The sequence below is a fragment of the Canis lupus genome, chromosome 2 (genome assembly GCF_011100685.1).
Source record: "Canis lupus familiaris isolate Mischka breed German Shepherd chromosome 2, alternate assembly UU_Cfam_GSD_1.0, whole genome shotgun sequence".
Classification (NCBI taxonomy): Eukaryota; Metazoa; Chordata; class Mammalia; order Carnivora; family Canidae; genus Canis; species Canis lupus.
The window spans coordinates 26,889,837-26,909,970 of NC_049223.1; positions in this window are offsets into that span (position 1 = coordinate 26,889,837).

Genomic DNA, 20,134 nt, shown 5'->3' on the forward strand with positions numbered 1-20,134 from the left:
CCTGCACCTGCCCACGAAGTCACATCGCTATAGGCATCTCTTCAATGCTGGAAGATAAGGCATGATTTAATTTTTTTTAATCTGAGGACTGCTAGCAGTAAACCGAGAAGCCCACTGCACAAACGGGGAAGAAAAGGCTTTGAATCAACCTACACATGAAAAAGCAGAATCGTGCCAGCTACCAGCGCCAGCCACACATCTAACCCCGCTGTGCGTGGTCCAATCGACGTAAAAGGAAAGCATCCTAAAAATTAAAACCTTCACTGCTGTCAAAGGGGGCTCCTGCAAAAGAGCTCATCAAAAACAAAATGTTAAGCTAACTTTTCTCGCTTCTCAATTATAGTCTTCGGTAAACCTTTTGGAGCTTTTCAAAAAGCTTGGTTAGGCCACCAAAGCAGTCGTAACATCTCAGATCAGATACAGTAAGGTTGTGCTGTGGGTGCATGTTTCTCAGTCTAGGAGCCTCCTGGAAAATTATGCAGATTCAGGACAAAAAAATGAGGCCAGAGTAGCCAACAGCCCCTACCAGGTGCTGGGATCTGAGAGCTTCAGTTTCTCAGTGTCAAGGCCATCTGCCTTCACTGCCTTCACGGTCACTTGGGATGAAAGCCATAAAAGTGAAGGGGCCCATAAGACGCTGCCTTTGGAAAGCCTGGAAGTGAGCAGGGATGGACTGGAGGACTCTTGGCTTATAAACACGTTTGTGGTGGATACACACGAGATCATATAAGCAGAGCTCTATACCCTATTGATAATAAATCCTTACAATCACCAACTTTATAACTTTTATAGGATGACTGTGTCTTTTATATGACACAGCATCCAAGGAACATCCTTCGGTGATATTGTCCTTAATCATTTCCTGTTTAATTTATTTATTATGTAATCTTGTGATGAAGTGTGTGATTACACTTCCTATTATTTTTTCTGGCCTCCATTATATTTTTATTTTGCACTATTACAACCTCTAATTGTGGTTCAGTGCAACTGGCTGCAACCTGCTGGCCAATTTACATTCCCTGTGTCTCTCCCAATGACTCTAAAGGTGGGAAGAGTCCCTTGTAAATTCATTTGTTGGACTGCTTTTTAAATTACACCTAAGCACAAAACTGCTCTCACGCACAAGGTACTGTCTCTTGCTTCCCTGCACCCCCCTCATCACAATACCACTCCTTTTCAGCTCCACGCCACAGGCTCCCTCCTGAATATGGAAAAATGGGGGACACCTGAGCAGTGTCTGTTTCTTCTGGCTTCTCGCCCCTCCCCTCTCCCTCATCTCTCTCACTAAGGCATTGGGTTCTCATCTAGCAGTTTCTGATTCTCGTTTTTCAAGATTGGCACCAATAGAAAAAGAGCTTATGAACACTAGGCTAGATTTTTATCCGACATGGGTTTCCTCTAAGAGGAGAGGGGGTAGGGAGGATAAAGTGAACCCTGGAGGAGGCGAGAGGATTCGGGAAGGGATGCACAGGTGAAGCACTGAGCCATTGTTCAATCCTAAAGCACACTGAAAACCAGACAACAACAGCCATTAAATCCAACTTATAAGAACGTAGGCTGCAGACGCTTTGTCGTCAGTGCTCCCCTTTGGTGGCCCCTTTTATAACTGTCCGTGCCTGGGAAGGATTCGGGCATCCCCTTGAAGCCACGTCCTCAGCTTTTCAGCAGCAAGGACCACTTCCAGCCATATGTTGTTCTATGTACCTGAAATGACCATGGAAACTTGCCCTGTAGGCAGCCGTGGTACCCGTGCCCCATCCCTTCCTCGACTGGGCTTTAGGGCTTATATGGCTTTCTGCTTCTTCTCCATCATTCACCAAGATCCCCTGGGATCCCTCACCTCCAAAAAAGCAGATTCAAGTGGATTAAGACCCCTTTTCCTTCCTAGTCTAGAAACAGTGGAGAGTCAGGTGGGAAGTGAATGAAGGTCAAGAAGTGAGTCAGCATGAAAGAATCTAGTTCACCGGTAAAACCTGAAAAATTAGAATATTTTTTAAAGCATGTGGAAATGGTGCCACTCTAACTTTTGTTTCCAGCTAGAAAGAGACCACTATTTTTGTGAGGTTATGTAAAGGTCAGTGTTTTTAGTAGACATGTCTAATGCTTCCTTTCCTGATTACATCAAAAAGGTGTTATGATTTCGTGGAAGAGCTGTATCTAACAATATTTATACGGCCACGGAGACCACTCTTGCAAGATGTATATACAATTAGAGGTTTTTCCAACCTAAGTTGGAAAGTGTGTGAAATGTCGCCAAGCCCACTTCAGGCGTTTTCTCAGATAGTTTACAAATTTCTTTGACCCATTTTATTTATTTTTAATCAAGTTGATGCTTCCTCCGAAAGCAGTAATATACGGTCAAAGGGGCACATCCACCCCAACTATGCAAAAGTTTTAGGGCTGATTCAGAGAACACCCAAGGTTCACAAGGAGGTACTGAAGCTACAGGACACCCTTCTGGTGGGAGATGGGAAACTTTATGTCTCTCCCATCCTAGGATACCTTCCCCATTTTCATAAATGTTCATAAATTGAAGAAATCAAGTTCAACCTGGAAATGTATAGGAGGCAGGTGTGGAAGGTAAGGTATTTTTGAAGGCAGATATAAAAGAAGGCTAATTCAAATGAAGGATTCAAGACTTACTCATTTTGAAAATAATACAATGTCTTTCCTCAGAAGAGCTCGATTTGACTTTTGCCTAAAAGTGATGGGGCCATGACTCACTCATTTTTCCTGTTCAAAGTATCACCCTCAAGGCAGTGAAGAAAAGCAGGATTCTTTTATGAGGCCAGAAATGATGGAAGAAAATGAGCAAATCAAATAGATTTTCTTTAGTAGGTGAAATGGTAGTGCCAACTCATTTTTTCTGGGGTCTACCATCAAATGAATGGTGTTTCTTTTATTTATTTTTTAAAAGACTGTCTCTACTTTTTTGCTTTGTTTTTTAGGTTGTTTTTAATTTTTAAAACTTTATTTTTGAAAAAATATTTTATTTATTTATACATGAGAGACACACAGGGAGAGGCAGAGACATAGGAAGAGGGAGAAACAGGCTCCATGTTGGGAGTCACATGTGAGACTTGATCCCAGGACACCAGGATCATGACCTGAGCCAAAGGCAGATGCTCAACCACTGAGCCACCCAGGCATCCCTTAAATTTTTATTTTGTTTTATTTTGTTTTATTTTGTTTTATTTTGTTTTATTTTGTTTTATTTTATTTTATTTTATTTTATTTTAAGTAAGCTTTGCACACACTGTGGAGCTTGAACTCTTGAGATCAGGAGTCATGTGGTCTACTGACTGAGCCAGCCAGGCATCTCTGGTGTTTCTTTTAGTGGCCGTAAACCAATATCCAATGTATGTACACACACATACACATAACACACACTGATTGCTTGCTTGTCATCTGTTACCTTTACATCAGTACTTCATGTACATGCATGTTTTAAAACCCTGATATAAACCATCCCCAGAGAGTCCTTGAATATTTAAAAAAAAAAAAAAAGCAGTCTATTAGGATACAACATCTGTAAATAACATTAAGGATTTTGAAAACACCTCATTACAAAATAGTATGCAAAGTATTCTTTTTATTTGTGATTTTGTGGGAAATGAGATATGAAATACCATACAGTCAATAAAATAATGTCTATATGGGCTGTAGAAAGATAAGAAATCATAACTCATTAACAGAAAGAGCTACTGAAAGGTAACACTGAAGAATAGTTTCCTGTACTTTCCCTACCTCTTGAGAGCTTAACATTTTAAAACTGAACATGCATACAAGGAAAGCTCTGGGCATGTTTTATATGCATACATATATATTGCATATCTTAATGTGTGTGGTATGGCTCAGCACACTCTTCAGCAGATCTTATTCATTTAAAAACTATGTGCCTGGGGCACCTAGTGATGCACCAACTGATGGCTCAGTTGGTTAAGCCTCAGCCTTCAGCTCAGGTTATGATCCCAGGGTCCTGGGATCGAGTTCTACCCAGGGCTCCCTGCTCAGTGAGGAGTCTGCTTCTCCCTCTCTCTCTGCTGCTCCCCTTGCTTGTGTTCCTCGCTCCCTCTGTCAAATAAATAAACAAAATCTTAAAAAGATAAGTGAATAAAATAAAAACTATGTGCTCAAATGAGAAAAAAAAGCCATCTCAGCACACAATGCTGATTCTCAGATGGTTAATTTAACTATGGCTCAAAGAAACATCATCGCATGGTTCCTGTTCCTCATATTAGGTCGCCCCCCCCAGAGTGATAAAACCTGAGAAGAAACACGGAAACCACATGAGTTCCCTCTGTCTGTCACATTAAATCATTGTGCGGGGAAGAGAGTGGGAAAATCAAAAGTAAAAGCCAAAAATCAGCAGTGGGGTTATGGTCCCAACAGCAACGAACTCTACTGTATAGATGGAAGCATAACTGAGGACAGAACACTGGAAAATCACATACAATGACTCCCAAAAGATCCTGGGGCAGGGCCTTGCTTGGATCTGCCATCAGGTCCGGGGAGTGGATGCTTTCTAAGGCAGGATTTTCCTTTCCTGGTACCAGTCAACCTTTATCTACACGTCTGTGTGCTTTTGGGTTACATGACTTCTACTCTCCTTTATCTTAAAGCTCTGGTTTTATTGCTCCCATTGACCAAATGCCAAAATGTAAATTTATTCCTGCTAGAATTTGTGCCAAGAGTACAAACATAACTTTTACAAGCTTAAAAAAAAATTTTTTTTTCTATTTAACGAATCAAGCAAGAAAGCGATAGCTTGTCACCTTTCGTCCATCCTTGGGTCTCTTTCATATGCAGCTTTTTAGCAAACTTTCCCATCTAGATGTCTCCCTGGCAGAGACTGTAAATCATACCCTCGTAGCCCTCACAGTGGACAGGCTCATTGACTGTACGAATGGTTTATGGCTTTAGAATTTGAGCAGGATCTACAAAATAGCCCCTAACAAACTTATCACCAGGAACTGCTGGCCACGAGAGCTAGGGCACCACCGAAATGGGAATCTGTCTGTTTTTCTTTCTCTGGGGCATTTCAAGTTATTAGGCAATACAGCCTATTTCCTTCCTTCCACCCAAAAAGGTATTGTGAGCAAACAATGAAAATCCAGCTCTCTATTCATGTTTGAATTTTGCCATTGTGTGTCCTTCTGTGTATTTGTCTGCCTGGCATCACCAAAGTGCAAGATCTAATGCGTTTCTGGACACAGTTCAGCTCTGGTTACCTGATGGTGTAAAAACACCGTGGACAGAGCCGGTGTCCATTTGTTAAGTCTAATGAAGGACATTTTGCTTTGCATATTTTAGCGACCCTTCTTTATGTGGCAAAGCAAATCTTTCTCTATTCACATACTTAATTGTTCGCTCAGGAAAGATTCTGGCTCTCTTTTCACACTCAGGTTGAGTATCCAGCTACGCGCCCTTAGCGTTCTTTAGGTGCAGCCTGCCAACTAATGCACGACATCCTTTGCTGCAGAAAGTCCATCAGGGAGAAAATATATGTATTTATTGTAACTTTTAGACATACAGAAAGGAGCTCAATAAATGGATTTAATGCTTACTCAAAATTTAAGAATCCATTAGGAAGTTCAGTTTTACTATGTCAATGCGATACATTTCAGACCGTAATCATACCCTTTCCAAATCCCATTTAAAGTAAACCATTTATTTTTTCTACTTTTCCCACAAGTGCCTTAATGTAGAATTTGGATACCTTTCAGAAGAGACCTGTGAGGTAATGCATTTGAGAGACATAACAATATTTATAAAGTTTGGAAAAATCTTTTGCTTAAATGAATGGGGGAAATAATCTTCAGCTTTGGCAGAATGGGTAATAATATTGATACTAAATTTGGTTGTTTCCTATGACTTTCATAACAGATGTGGGGAATAAGTTCTCATTATTATTCTTCAGTGGTTTGTAAGGCAAGACTGGAATTTTAAGGGTTCGCGGCACATTCATATAGTGCTAAAAAAAGTCATATTGTTCTCATTTTGCTAATATTGCCTTTTTTCCTTTGGTAATATAGCACAAATTTTCACGAACTAGACAAATGGAAAATGCCTAACATTTGTCCTTGTTTTGCATGTACCTTTTACACTCATGGTGGGGTGGAAGGGGGGAGCTTGATTAGACATTCACATTTACATCTCTGCTTATCTGTTGAAAAGTTTACAGCAGGAGCCAGAAGTTTCCCTGTGTCACAAATAGGCATCCAATCTCAAATGAGCAAAGATAGGTCAGGTCTCTCTGACTCATTCAGTCCCTGGGCTGCTGTCATTGAAGGAGAGGACTGCAATATGAACACCTGTCCATGAGGAACCAGACTTGAGATAACCAGCTCATTTCACACAGACCATTGTCCAGCCATCAGATGGTAATTACTTTTCGTCCCCATCAGCCTGGCCTGGATGCCAGCCAATGGGTTGTGGGTGGAAGGGTCTGGATCACATTTCCATTCATCTGAGCCATCCAGTCTCTTTCTTGCTTGTTTTCAATTACATTGACATGGTGGCTTTGGCACATAGTAAGTAAATAGCAACGTATTCAAAAAGAAAGGTCTGAAAGCCAATATCTGAAAGATACTCTTGAGGTTTCAATGAGTACAATGAAACTGGCACAGAAATTCTGGCATTCTGACCCAAAGTCATAAAATACAATTAATTAAGTTAATTGTAGTGAATGTGTAGAATATTTCATGAAAGCCAAACGCAGCACACGAAAGTCTAAAGAGCAGTGGAAATGTTACTGGATTTCCTACGAAATAAATAATTAGCAAATTAACTAAAACATTGATTAGATCAGAAAAGAGGGGAAGGGAAGTGTTGTCAGATGTACTTTCATTCTGAGTTGGGTTTGTTTGGGTTTTTTTTAAAGATTTTATTTATTTGTTTGAGAGACAGAGTGAGCATGAGCAGTGGGAAGAGGCAGAGGGAGAGGGAGAAGCAAACTCCCCGATAAGTAGGGAGCTCCATGCCGGGCTCCATCCCAGGACCCTGAGATCATGACCCCAGCCAAGGCTGACACCCAACCCAACCGACTGAACCACTAGGCACCCTTCATCCTTAGTTTTTCAACACCTACCTGGACAGAAGAAAATCCCCAAGACAGTCTTAATATTCTAAAACTTTCCAGCATTCATTGGAAGATGGCTTCTCTTAGCATCCTTCTCTTGCTCTTCTCCTGGTGGACACGCATCCTCTCACTCTCCTGCTCCACACCTTGAAGTTTCCCATGCCAAGATTAACACTGATAGCTTTGCATCCTCTTGTTACATAGTAGAAGTGACCAAAATTAAATTAAATGAACTACTGTTTTATTACATGACCCTTGTGTTAGATTCACATCACTGCCCAATCAGACCTGCTCCTTGTCGTTAACTGTCTCTTCCCCTACCTTGAACTCAGCCCTTTCGAGCTTTTCATCCTCTGCCAGTTAACCTTCACCCAGCTCCCATTTCTCTTCACCTTCTCCTCTTCCAACCCACAGCAAACTTAAAGTACTAAATTTCAAAATACTAAATACGCAATAATGCTATTTGTCTTTGTTTCATTTTATCTCACCCAAACCATTTGTTATGGATATGAAGAATTGTTTCCTGACTTTATAATATTTTTTGAGAAAATTAACTAAATATTTCAGCAAAAGTTTATTAAAAGTAGACAAGCAGGCATTCTGCTGGGCACCGACCCCACAAAGACATTTATGGCATCATTTGTGTTCTCAAGGAGGTTAAAGTCCAAGAAACAGAGATATTTATGGTAAATAAATAAAATATCCCCAAATGTCATGGGTGCTTTCATGGTATTCTAAACAGGATGGAGTAGAGGCATAAAGGTGGTGCAAGTAATTTTCATTGGGGTATTAGAAAACTATTTCAGGATGGTTGGAAATGGATCTTGAGGGTTAAGTAGGGATCACCAAGCAGAATGGAAGAGGACGTAAAGACCCAGAGATATGAAGTTGCAAGGTGGGTCCTGGCAGTGGTTTGGGTATGAAAGAGGCTGTGGCACAGAGAAGACTCAGGAACTGGGAAGGGTCTGCCTGGTGTGTCCCACTAAGAAATCTAGACTTCTTCCAGTATTCAGCAGAGTCATGAAAGGGTTTTAAGTTGGTGAAAAAGAGTGATCAAATAGTTGCTAGTAAATCATCCCACACTGGCACTGAGTGGACGATGGCACTGATTGAAACCATTGTGGTGCCAATACTACATGAAAAGAGTCTGAAATACAGTTATGGCTGTGGGCCTGGAAAGAATGGGACAGGAGAGGCGGAAAAGAAGTACCATTGTGGATTTGGTCACTGATTAGATGCCATCACATGAAAGTAATGTGTATAAACATAAATGATGTGCTGTTTTTACTGTTTTATCTCTAAAACTGAGGCAGAAATGCCACTGACAGCGAGAGTCAGTGTTGCCCCATGAGAGAAATGAAGAACATGGAAATCCAAGAGCTTGAGTGTGAATCTTGGCTCTTCCATTTTCTAGCTTTGCTACTATGGGTAAATCACTGAAGCTCTTTGAGCCTCAGTGTTCTTGTCTGCAAAATGCAGAAGTAAGGAAATCTATTTTACAAAATTACCTGACACACTGTAGGCATTCATGAAATATTATTCAAACTAAATATCTTTTGAAAGAGGGCCCAAGAACACTGTGTCCTAACTGCAAGGCATATGGCTGAGCCATAGGATGCTGGGAAAGATTAGAAGCAACTGGTTGGCCAAGTTAAGAAACAACAATTGAAGATGAGTGGCTATTTAGAGCTCATGCACCAGGCAGTAAATAAGATAAACACCACAGTCTCTATGCTCTTTGGTTATAACCACAAACCAAAGAAAAATCCTCTCACGGGTCTGGGGTGAAAACAGCAGCTGGGAACTACATGGAGCTTTTTGGTTCCACCTGCATGAAACTTTCATACTCCATACCCTACTTCACACACATAGCCATTTCTGCACATGAATATTGTGTTTGGTAAGGACACTGTGTATAGAGCATTACAAAATCTAATTTAATCAACTTCATATGATTTTTACTTTGAAAATAAAGGTCCTATTTCAACCCAGAATTATCATTGTGCAGTCATTATGTATATAGACACAGACACAAGAGAATGACTTAAAAGATGATACTGCTTGTACACTTTCATTTGAATATTTATACATAAATAGCTTTCAGGATACATATCAACTAAATTAATGCAAATTGATCAACTCATTAAGGTGAAAATATAAAAGCATTAGTGCTTATCATGTACTTATTAGGAATCAATTAAATGGTTGATCTTCATAAGACCACAGTTTATTCTCCAGCCTGCACAAATAATCAATCAGCAAATATGTGTTGAATTCACTGTAAGCAAAATGCTATGTCGTTGAGGATACAATGATGTGTGAGATGTAATTACAGCCCACATGGAGCCTTTGATATAAAATGTAAGACAGCCGCCCAAGAAGTGATAATTATTTGAGCCAAAGGTAATGTATGCTAAGTACCAAATGATGATGTTAGCCAGAAGTGCTATAGAAATTCAGGAGGGAAAGAGGCATCCAAGGGTCAGGGTGATCAGAAAGCTTTGTCGAGTGTTTTAACATGGACCACAAACAATAATGAGCAGCTTTCATATATTTGAAGAGAAGAAAGAAAAAAAATAATGTTTGTGGCATCTACTATAATCCTATAATCCCATTCTAGTCTAGACAACTATTTATACAAACAAGCAAGGAAACAAGCAAGGAAAAACCAAGAAACCTTTCAGTTAAGAAAATGGAAATGTTAAGACAACCTCACAGGAAGCTGGACTTCTTTCTTCATCCCAAGTAATAGTTAATGTTTTTGAGTGCTTTCCATGTGCTGGGTGTTCTGCTAACTGCTTTATCTGAATTGCTTTACCTAATCCTCATGATAATATAGGAGGGGTTACTATTAATAATCACTTCCAGAGATGAGTGAAACCAAGGTTCAGCGTCACACAGCTAGACAGTGGTGAGAGCAAACAGAACTTGTGATCACTTGGCTCTACCATCTTGAGCTAAGAATAAGAATTTACAGAGTTTGTTTAAGGCACCCTGTGAATGACAAAGTAGTCATTCATTCAGCAATTTATTGACCACCAGACACTTGCCAGATACAGGAGTTATAAAGATATGTAATCCAGTCGTGGTGCTTATAGTCCAAAGGTAAAGACAGGAAAATAAACAGATTTTTAGAATGCGGAGTGAGAAGTCGCTAACATAGGATGTTGTAGAAGGCTTACTCTTCTATGCTAGGTAAAAGTGTCAGAGAAGCCTCTCTAGAAGAAGAGACCCAAGGGATCGATTTTAGAGGACAAACAAGGTCTCACCAGGCACACATATGAGAAAGACATCCTAGGATGAAGGAACAGCATGTACAAGGAAAGAGAGTTGAGAGAGAGTTGAAAAAAATACACCATCATTCAAATGGCTGAGTTTACCTCAGCAACCCCAATTCAACACCACAAGACGAAGTCATTCAAGCCACTGCTTCTCTGACTCCTACTTCATAGCAAAGTTCTGTAATTAATATTAAAAAAATTAATATTACATTATTTTTGCATTAAACCTTCAAAATCCATTATGATTTTATATGTATAGCATATCTCAATTTGGACTAGCCAGTTTTCAAGTGCACAGATAATTGTGCACATTAACTGCAAGTTAAGTATACTCCCAAACAACTCAGAGTTTAAAAATAAGTTACAATCAAAGTTAGAAAAATACTATATATTGGTAATACTATATATAATACTCTATAATAAAAATTTATAAACTTTTTGAAAGGCTGAAAAATGAATGACTAAGCACCAGTATCAAAAAGTTAGAGTAAGAGGGTGGGGAGCTGGGGTAATTGGGTGACTAAGGAGGGCATGTGATGTGATGAGCACTGGGTGTTATACGCAACTGATGAATTATTGAACTCTACATCTGAAACCAATTATGTACTAAATGTTGGCTAATTGAATTTAAATTAGAAAAAGGAAAAAGTGAGAATAAGAAAAGCAAGTAAAATTCAAAGAACATAAAATAAAACAATAAAGATAACAGAAGAGTTTAATGAAATGGAAATGAGCATATAATAGAAAGGATCAGCAAAGCTAAAACTTAGTCCTTTGAAAAGACTAATACATTCTGGCAAAAGTGATCAGAGAGTAGTCACAAAAATATATCAGAAATATAAAAGAGAGCCCATAACAGGTTCTGCAGACGTTGCAAGGATAATAAGATATCACAAACAATTTTATGCCAATAAAATTTAAAATCTAAGTAAAATAAATTCCTAGAAAAATACAACTTTCCAAAACTGACAAAAAGAAACAGAAATTGTGAATGGTTCCATTACAGAAAAAGAATTCGCAGTTTAAGGAAATACCAGGCCCAGACAGTGCCACTTGAAAGGAAGAAAAACATCCCCAAACTCATCTTGTGAGCATAACATGATGTTGATATCAAAACACAGCAAGGACATTGCAAGAAGGAAAATTGAAAGACAATCTACTCATGACCAAGATATAAAAATCTCAAACAGAAGGTTAGCACAGAAAATCTAGAGCTATTTTGAGAAAATAATACATCACAACCAAGTAGGATTATTTTTAAGAATGTAAAATTGGTTTAACATTCAAAAAGTTGACCACAGTTAATTCTTCACATTTACAGGGGAAAAAATAAAGGGATAAAATGTTTCATAAAAGCCAATATCCTTTTGTAGTTTAAAATTCACAGTAAATTCTGGAAAACAGGATGGGGTTCCTCAAAAAGGTGAAAACAGAACTACCCTATGACCCACTTATTGCACTAGTAGGTATATATTTACCCAAAGGACACAACATAGTGATTTGAAGGGGCACCTGCACCACAATGTTTACAGCAACAATGTCCACAATAGCCAAACTATGGAAAGAACCCAGACATCCAGTGACAGATGAATGGATAAAGAAGATGTGGTGTGTGTGTGTGTGTGTGTGTGTGTGTGTGTGTCTGATGGAATACTACTCAGCCATCAAAAAAGGGAAATCTTGCCATTTGCAGCAACGTGCAAGGAACTAGAGGATACTATGCTAAGTGAAATAAGTCCATCAGGAAAAGACAATTACCATATGATCTCGCTCAGATATGGAATTTAGGAAACAAAACAGAGGACCATAGGGGAAGGGAGGGAAAATTAAAACAAGACAAAAATCAGAGAGGGAGACAAAACATAGACTCTTAATCATAGGAAACAAATTGAGGGTTGCTGGAGGGAAGGGAGTGTGGGATGGAGTAACTGATTGATGGACATTAAGGAGGACACGTGATGTAATGAGCTCTGGGTGTTTTATAAGACTGATGAATCATGGACCTCTACCTCTGAAACCAATAATACACTGTATGTTAATTAATTGAATTTAAATTTTAAAAAACTCTGAGTAAAGTAAGAAGAACGGGAAATGTTCTCAAGCTGATAAAATAATTCTACAAAAAAATATATGAAAGACAAAATCTTTCCCTTTGTAATCACACACAAGGTAGAAGTGCCGAGTATTACTACTTTTGTTACATCTTGAACTGGATTTTTTTAAAGAGTTTATTTATTTATTCATAAGAGACACAGAGAGGCAGAGACACAGGCAGAGGGAGAAGCAGGCTCCCTATGGGGAGCCCAATGCGGGGCGGGGGGTGGGGGGGGACGTGTTCCCAGGATGCCAGGATCATGACCTGAGCGGAAGACAGGTGTTCAACCACTGAGCCACCCAGATACCCCTTGCACTGGATATTTTAACCAATGCAATAGGGCAAGGGAAATTAATAAGAATTTGATCATCAGAAAGACAAAGTTGTCCTTGTTTACAAACAGTCAGATTTGGTATGTAGAAAATAGGAACAATCTGCTCATAAATTACTAAAATTATTACTTGAGAAAGATAACTCTATGAAAGATCAATACACAAAATCACTTGCATTTCTTTATACCAAATACAATTAGGAAATTTTAAAAGTTTTCAAAAGATACCAGTTATAACAGCATGAAAACATAAACTATCTAGACATAAATCTAATATGTATATCTACATATGTATATTTGTATGCAGATATATGTATATATATATCCAAGACATTACTGAAAAAAATTTTAAAGGCTTAAAATAATGGATGACTACACTATACTCAAGAATTGGAAGACTGAGGGGTGGCTGGGTGCTTCAATTTGTTAAGTGTCTGTCTTCAGCCCAGGTTATAATCTTGGGGTCTTGGAATCAAGCCCCACGTTGGGCTCCCTGCTCTGCAAGGAATCTGCCTCTCCCTCCTCCTCTGCCTGCTGCTCCCCTGGCTTGCTCTCTCTCTCTCTCTCTCTCTGTCAAATGAATACATAAAATCTTTTTAAAAATAAATTTTAAAAAATTGGAAGATTCAGTACTGTAACAATGTTATCTCTCTTCAAATTAATGAATCCATGGATTCTAAATAAAAGCAATAAAAAAAATCCCTACAAGATGTTTTGTGACCTTAATAACATGATTTATGAATATCTATGAAAATGCTGCAAAGGTAAACATTTTGAAGCATTCTTGAGTTTTGCATTTCTCCTTTCCATTCACTTTGGACACTGGCCTAATATTCCACATAAAACAAAAGAGGCCCTGCCTGATATGAAAGAATCATCCCAACTGGCATCCTAAGCTTAAATCTGGGGACCCCAAAAGAAAAATAACTCCAAGAAATTGACCCTCTGACCTATACTTTCCAAATGGGTGGTTCTCCAGGGGAGGGCTCCCACCCACACTTTCCATGGCACTTGTGCTGCAATCTAGCATCTAAAAAAGCCATAAGCCATCTACACAGCAGTCTCTCCTTTACTTCCTGAATCTTCCACTGCTGGAGATGTCAAGGCCGAGCCAACTTGATTCAAAGACCTCAGCAGGCTTTATGGCAGTATTACTACCACCCCAGAGTCAGAAGGACACAAAAAGGGAAAGCAGGGGAAGACTATAACACAGAGTGGCGTGCAACCCACTACCGACCTTAGTTAGCCACAGTCTGTTCCTGCCACCCACACCAGAAGAAAAAGAACTGGGCTGCCTACTTCAGGCTTTACCAGTAGTTTCTGATCACTGTCAGATGAGCTGTATCTGAACAGATCCAAACCTTATAGGGCAGATGACTTTTCCCCGGCTATTCATATCACAACTATTTGTTATGCCTAGACATGGCACTTCTAATTATTTTTTTCTAGTTTGTTTCTAATTTGAAGCTTTCAATTAATAATATTGTCATGCTCACTCTACAGGACAGCAGGGCCCAAGAGCTGACTTCAAACCCTGTCTATTCTCACCTTCTCCCACATTGGCATTTGTAAGCTAACCCTTGTAAGTCAGTAAGAACCTAGAGGAAGACTTTCTTCAAACAAGTATACATGAAGAGAGGAATTTGGGTTAAGTTATCAGGCAATTTGTGGCCAGGGATGGGGACTCCTCTTTTGTCACCCTCAAATGCCTTTTGCTTCTGCTTGGCGATGTACAAAGCAAGAGGAGGGGCTGTGGATTTCCGGTAAAGGGAAAGGATGAACCTGGCAGTTACCAGCAGGGCCGATAGATAGCTGGGGGAGTTCTAGTTCAGATCAGTATTAATTTGAATCTGCCCATCGTTCATAGATTGCCAAGGTGAGCAATGCCTAAGCCATCGCAAAGACTGATGCTATGTCCCAACTATATGAAACCAGCATCCTCAGGATGTATGATGTGAAACATGCACTATTCATATAGCTCTTTGAAGAAGTCACACGGCACAGTTTGAAAGGCTCCATAACAATCAGTCAAACATTTCCCTAGTGACAATAAAAGGACTTCAATGTTAAGTAAACTGCCTACTCCATAATTATGTCTAAGAAAGAGTGCTTCTTTTTCCACCATTTACAGCTCTACAGTGGAATCCAGCATTTCTGATTACTGACTGTGCTCATATTATTAATTGCTCCCAAAGTGAAAACATTTCTCTTAAAAGAATGTTATATAGCTATGCCTATTGTAGCCCAAAGTGAAAAAGATTTAGCAGCATTCTCTTTAATTTTATACATACAGATGCCAAAAAATTTCGTTTGCCTCCTACTTATTAGTGGCTTTATTAGCTTCATTGATTAATTTATGTGGCTAATTACCAAACTCCACTTCAGTTTGGGAAACGTAGATGCATTTTTAATGTTAATAAGGGGAGAATGAAATATATACACTTGAAACAAAAAAAAAAGTGTTTGAGGCTTGAGTGGTTAGCAACCACAGTTCACGACTTTTCTCAATCTACACTGGCTTACAATTAATATTCTCTGACAAAAAAAGGCAACAGGGACTATATTTTCATACAAAGCTATGGTCATTAATGACGCAGGTTTACTGTCAAGCTTCTTCAACCAATCACGTCTTTCCCTCCAAAATACCAGAGACCTTTTGGGTTGGTAGTTAGCAAACACATTCTCAAGATGTAATGAAATTACCTACTTTTCTTGTGAAGGAAATAGGGCTAAATTTGCCTTGCTGTGTAAGTAGGAAGTGAAGGGGAGAAGCCTGTCATGCTATGCGACTTTGTAAAATACATGGAGGAGTCAAGATCAAATCCTGGTCTGGAGAGACCAAAACACAGCCCAAACCAGTCACAGCTTGACATCTAAAGCCAAAGCAGAGAACACCTTAGTTTTAAAGAAGTGTTCTGAAAGTCTCCTAAATCGCCTGAAACCCCATTTTTTCTGCCTCAGAAGATTAAGTGTTGTGTCAGTTCCTATCGGAAAGTAGAATCTCTGCTTCCAAGAAGTCAGGTTATTTCAAGTCTGCTGCCATTGCCTGCTTGTTTGTCCAACCCTGAAAGCAAACTTTTCTCCAAGAATTATCTTATGAGAATCCTTCTATTCCTGTTATTCTTTGTGGACTATTTTGTTATTTTATTTAAGTCCTTACTCCATTGAGTACCCTAGTGTAGTCCCAACAGTGCCATGAGGAAACTGTTAAATTCTTTAGACATCACTCAAGGTAAAGCAGTGTAATTTCTTTCAACTGAGTTATTGGCTAAATGAAAAGTTCAAATCCACCTTTTACTTACTTTAATAAAATATCCTAAATCTTTGTATACAATGTAGAATAAAATTAATGAATTATTCGGGGACTATTTGTCAATTTCTAGATTAACCTGACTCTTTGGGGCTTTTTGTGTTTTGGTTTTGGTGTTGCTTACTTTTAAAAACAAATTTCTTATTTGAGTTATTTTAAGAATCCTTTAAAAATGGATAAAAACTCTAACTTAAAAAGTTTTTGAAGAAAAAAGTTTTGATTCTCATCCAAAACAGTGATTTCAGGAATCCCTAAAACAAAGAAAAAGCAATGCCTATAATTCAGGCATTAATATGAGTACACTAAAATGGCCAAATTCCACCAAGTTTCTCAGAGAAACTCTACCATGTTGACTGGTTGACATAACTAAACTTCATCAAAACAAGAACCGTATCGATCACATTCACCACTGTGGCCTGGACACCTAAGTTAGCTCAGTATTTGACACACAGCAGGATCATACATTAAACTAAGGACAAGTTTTATAGCGGGTTCCTGATAATAATCAGAGGCCAGGGCTGCCCAAGCAAAGGTAACACATAACTGATCCAAAACCAAAGTTCTCCTCTGAAATTCTTTGGTGGTATAATAAGGACAACTCCATTTTAGGACAAGCACGTGGCTATGTGAACGCATATCTTGGAAGAAATAGGATGGAAATAATTAACAAAGACCCATCCCACTGGGACCAACAGCACTTCCTCCTTTATGTTTTGAGTATATGGGGATGTGTGTGCACTTTCTCCCTGCAAAGGTTTAGAACTCTCTCATTGCCATTTTACCGGTAGATTGGGCACTTTCTTACTTGAGATAATGACAAATGATGATGTTATACTATTTAATAAACAAACCATAATGCAACCATGTAAATCCCAAGAACAGGGCCAAACAGCGTGGTGTTCCTCCAACACTTACCTGGGATTTGCTCCACAGCTAAATACAAGGCATCTAGGCCAGCTAAGTGGCTTGCCGGAGCTGTTCTGCCTAGATGACATCATCACTTGGCTTTGCAAATGCACCTCTTTGGCTCTGGCTCTTTTGGCTTCTTTCCATGTAAACACGGCTTGATTAATGCTGCAGGAGGACTGTGAATCACGTATTCCACTCCTGTATGAGAAGTCAGAATGTCAATTTTTCCTCATTTTGAGCACAGAGCATTGGGACACTTAATGTGGCATCCATAGTAACAGCATGGTAACCGCCTTGGTGCCTAGCTGCCAGCTTCACGACACATTTTATGTAAGAGCAGCTGATGCATTGCCCACTGGAAGACCTGCACCTCAACATGAAACTGCATTCATGGGTCTGACCATTATGGCCCGATCACAAACATGTTACAAGGCTGCCCTTTGATGCTGAGTCAAGAGGAATTTTTTTTAAAAAAAGTCCTTGCTGTGCCTCCAAGAGAATAAATGGGATTTTGACCATGTAGTCACAGATGTTCAGGACTGATCAGAGCCTGGGTGGGACCTTGTCCTCCTAGGGTACCTTTTACCATGACTGCCTCTAGCTGGCAACCCCATTGAACATATCTGATCACTAAATAAAGTAAATCCAGGAAAGCTGAAAGCAAAATCTCACCCAGCAAAAAGAAGAATGCCATAGATGTCAATCTTTATAACCCTTTAACAAAAACAGTTCAGCTGTTGTAAGCAGTCAAGAAATGACTTGGAAGAATTAGGGCTGGTAGTTATCAAGAGCATCCTAGGGCCATGCTGGGTCTAATTGCAACAGGTGAAATCCTTTAGTCCATCAGTTTCAAATGGTTAACTTGCGGGTGTGGGTTGGTTATGCAGATTCAGTTGTTGGGTAACAAATACTCTAATACATGAATTGCTTCTCTGTGATGACTAACAGCACAGCCTCCGAAAGTAGAACATGACAAGTGTTAAAATAGCAACCTGATGTGTGTTTACTATGGTTTCCTCTCTGCTTTGCAACATTAGGAAATTATGAAGCATGAAGAAGAGAGTTTTCTTCTTCATTCCTCCTGCATCACATCCAAAAACCATTTGAACATTACAGGTATGCACCACGTTTCATGAAATTTTTCCCAAAGAACCACATTGTTTTCCATTTTGATAAGCCAGGAAAGGAGGTGGGGTTTTTACCTTGACTCTTAAAGCCATTTAAATGAAAACTGCTCAAATCAGCCCAAGGGAGGAAGTGTGGATTTTCCTGTCAAATCCAGGGTTAGCATCTTCTCAATGAGAGCTACACTCATGCTTGCATAAACAACACTAAAAGGTAGTGAGCAAATATTCAGAAGTTAGCAAATCATTTTAATTCTTTTAAGAAGCCTGAAAATTTTATAGCTCTCATTCAGCAGTACACACACACACACTCCACAAGTTGTCTAGGAATAAGATCATTCAAAGGAAAGATTTTAGTGATTGGGACAAGACCAATTTAGAGTTCACTGGCTTCTAAAGAATTCATAAAACAAACTTGGAAACATGAGTCACCAATCTAATGAGATATAATTTCCTTGGGAGTTGATGAATAAAATAAGCAGAGATGGCAGGGACCACCACCATGCCCATTTGAGAAGTGAAGAGGCAACATGGAGCCCATGGTACTTTCGGGAATCAACGATCACACCCTTAGAATTGTTTGTGTTCTCTCGATTTTTTTTTCAGGGGTGTTTGCTGCCCCAGGTCCTGCCTTACAGATAAAGTGGCTGCAAGGTTCCATCATGTTACATAAGACCACAGAAATGCAAACACCCCGGCTGTTTAACATCTACTTTCATTGCTTTGCCACAGCAAAGTTACAGTGATTTCATGGATGCAACCGAAGTATTTTCCTGCACCAAATTCCAAAATTAGACTAAAAAAAATAAGTACTATACTTCTTAATATTTGATGTTGGGAAGTAGAATTTCTGAGGCTCACAATCTAAGTATTCATGAAGAGTTTTGGCTTCCATCTCCACTGGCAATTTTTAAGGAACTGCATTTTTAGGCAAAATGCAAAACTGGAAATAATTGAGATATGAATTTGGTTAGAACAGAAAACTTTTAATGTCACCCCAGCCACTTGCTGTTTAGGTACAACGATCAGCCGTGTGCTATTATTTTACTAGAATAACATCGTTGACAGGTTATGAAAAAAAATGAGGATGCCCTCATTCACTCTCGATATTTAGAGTCTCGGTCTTACTTGAAATTCCCTATAAGGACCCAAGGCCCAGAGCATAAGCTTTGTTTCCTCTAAGAGATACATTCATTGGGAAATAAAATTAAAACAAATTAGGATACTGTCCACATTTTATTTGAAATTTCATCGTCTCCTTATGCACTAAACCCATTACATACTTTGAAGTTTTCAGAAAGTCGAAAAGTCTAGGTACTGACCTTCTCTGATGAGTTCACATACTCATTTTCCCCATTTGTAGACTGGTTTATTAATAACTCTTTGAACTTTCTAACTCAAAGTCAATGATTCTAAAGTCATATAGCACATCATATTACTTATTGGTTAGGCTGAATATAACAAATTAATTCATAAATAATAGTGAGTTTTAATAAGACATAAATTTATTTTTCTCTGACCTAGAACTAGGTCTAGAAGTAAGCAGACAGAAGCTGGAAGTCTACAACCATCAATGTCCCAAGCTCCTTCTATTTTGCTTCTCTCCCAATCTTCAGCATTTTGCCCAATGGCCCAAAATGGCTATCAAGCACCAGCCTTTACATCTGCATCCCAGCCAGTAGACATGAGGAACTAGGGGAAAGGACTCTGACACTTCCTGTCAGAACTCATTATCTAGAACTTGGACAGATAGCCACACAAAGTTGCAAGGAAAGCTGAGAAACATAGTCTTTATACTGGATGGCCACATATACAGCTAAAATTTGGCATTCTGATTTGGGGAAATAAAGAGAAAACCATTTTTAAAAAAAAACAACAGTTATCTCTGCCACCAATATTGACCATGTGAAGAGCTAATATCTAAAATCTGAAACTTTTTTTTAAAAGATTTTATTTATTTATTCATGACAGACATTCAGAGAGAGGCAGAGACGCAATCAGGG